At 38.4% G+C, this 2,500-nt stretch overlaps 1 protein-coding gene across 2 annotated transcripts in view; it reads left to right on the top strand.

The window, feature by feature from the left end:
- The window catches only part of LOC138025075 (carbohydrate sulfotransferase 3-like), a 34,380-nt gene that overhangs the window by 16,515 nt on the left and 15,365 nt on the right, over positions 1–2,500 (top strand). The window lies entirely within an intron of this gene.

The following is a 2,500-nucleotide window of genomic DNA, read 5'->3' as shown; positions in this document are numbered from 1 at the left end:
TTGTTTATATTTATAATTACTGGTATTATGAAAAAACAACTGTTAAATGAATGCCCCAAAAGGGATTAATTAAAAGCCGAAATAACATGCAAATTCATAAAAATGAAATATCATCAGTGGTTTAAATCTATTCACCAATTTCACATTCCCCATAATAGATTTTGTTTGCCCCCCAAGTTTTGCATAAACCATTGTTTTCAAATGCTCTTGGGACACTACATATTCCCAAGAGCATTTGAAAACAATGGTTTATGCAAAATTTGGGGTGCAAATAAAGTGTATTATGGGGAATGTGAAAATGGCAAATCTTTTTTTAGTTTTTCAAAAAAGTTGTCTGTTTCTTACAGTATTTGACGTCTTTAATACCACAAAGATTGATTAGTGGAAATCCGACAGAAAATTCTGCACTAATAGGGACCTCGACATAAATTTGCAGGGCTGACCACCGCGCATCGACGAATTTAGCCTAAGCCACCGTTGGTCTGTCGGTAACGAGGATGCCTGTTTTATGAATCAATACACCTTATTCTAAAATGGCCGCCATTTAGATATTCTTTTGTTTTCATTCAAATTAGATCTTGATGCCTCGTTCAAGGCAAGATATTCTTTTGAATTTTCAGCTCAAGAACGAGGCATCAAGGGCTAATTTGAATAAAAACAAAAGAATATTTAAATGACGGCCATTTTGGAATAAGGTCTATTAGTGAATGAGACTCACAGTCAATTTTGCAATAATTTATTGATTTTAGCCTAAGCCCTCGTTTCAGATATTAGGCCTTAGCACTCACTGAAATTTTAGCTTTCATTTTATGGTTTGGTTAACTGCACTAACTCGTTGACTCATTGACTCATAAATACTTAAGACTCGTCGGTAACTGGACGGATATCAAGGCCTCCATGGCTCACATACAGACGAGGGAAAATGAGCAATTACGGCAAGTTTCCCGTGCTTCCTGAGATTGATGTGAAACCCAACCTCCTAAAACACCAATGCATCAAATCCCACCCCTATCAAGAACAGGCACGTTTCTGTGTTAATCGATTGCGAAAACTCTCCAGTGAAAAAACCACAAACAAGCCGCAAATCGACTGTAAGATGGGCCCTGAGCAGGAATATGACGTCATTCCTTAGCAACCGTTTGAGCAACATTTTTTCACCTCCGGTTAGCTCTGGCTCGTTAAGTGGATAAGATCTGTTATACAGATGTCTGGAATTGATTTAAACATTTATACAGCACATAGTACAAGGGCTCATACGGCACAGAAGCCTATTGATGAGATTCTCAACAAAGCTGGGTGGTCATCTGCCCGTACGTTTGCCACTTATTATGACAAGAGGTTGAACACTTCAAAGGATGGGGCCCTCTCATTTTGAGGAAACTATTTTGAAACTTTAATGCAGTTTCTTTCTTGTGGAACTTGTAATAAACAGCTTGATAACACGTATGGTGTTCATTAGTTGCCATTTGGCAACTATCTTGTTTCCCTGATATGCCAACTTTGGCTTCGAAGTCTCATGGAATCTGTGGTCACGTGACAGTGAGGTAGAATTTTAAAATTGAATGACAATTACCGATCTGTGGAGTGAGCAAGAGATTACATTTCCATCCCTCCCTTCCCTAGGAGCAAGTCTTATCTGCATTGATATGGTAATTTTTTGCACTTGTCACATCAGGCGTTGGAATATGGGTATCCATCCCCGGCAAAATTCAAACTTATTGTTCTTAAACGCAAACTTTTGGTAGACTTTCATATACCGGACCAAAATGGCGCAAGACAAAAGAACCATTGCTATTCTGATTAGGCCTTGTTGGTTAGGTATTGTTATGTTCGCTTTGTTCTTTTGTTTATTCAGTTTGTCAATTCAAACATTCAATTGGTCAATTCAAACATTCACTTCGGCAATCCAAACGTTCAATTTGACCACCGAAACATTCAATTCAGCGATTCAAACATTCAATTCGGCAATCAAACATTCACTTCGGAATTGGATGTTTGATTGACGAATTGAATAGTTGAATTGACAAATTGAATATTTGAATTTACAATTGCGAGTTTAAATTGCACCATAGAATGCTTGAATTGAAGGTTTGGATTTAAGAACACCAAGTTGGAATTTTGGCGGGGATGGATAATTATATTTGAAGTAACCTGCGATAAGGCGTACTTTTCCTTAGACATGGTGCGAAAAGGTACCCCTGATACAATTTCTTAGCGAGACGTCTGCTCGTAGTCCAGAATCTGGACTTTACTCTGATTGGCCGAAAAACAATAGAGTTCTTGGAGCCTCGCTCCGATTGGTTACAGAATTGCAAATCACACTTCTTGTAAATCGGTTAACAAGCTGATGAAGAAGAATTTAACGACTCTAATCTCAGGTCAAAATCACCTATGTCGCAAAACGCCCGAAAAGAGTTGGACATAATGGAACAAACCGTTCAGCTCAAGAATGACCACTACGAGATTGCTCTTCCGTGGAAAACGTATCCTCCCAACCTAG

This window comes from Montipora capricornis, chromosome 11, assembly GCF_036669925.1.
Source record: "Montipora capricornis isolate CH-2021 chromosome 11, ASM3666992v2, whole genome shotgun sequence".
Lineage (NCBI taxonomy): Eukaryota > Metazoa > Cnidaria > Anthozoa > Scleractinia > Acroporidae > Montipora > Montipora capricornis.
Note: the sequence above shows the minus strand (reverse complement) of the source record. Positions and strands in the feature narration are given on the sequence as shown.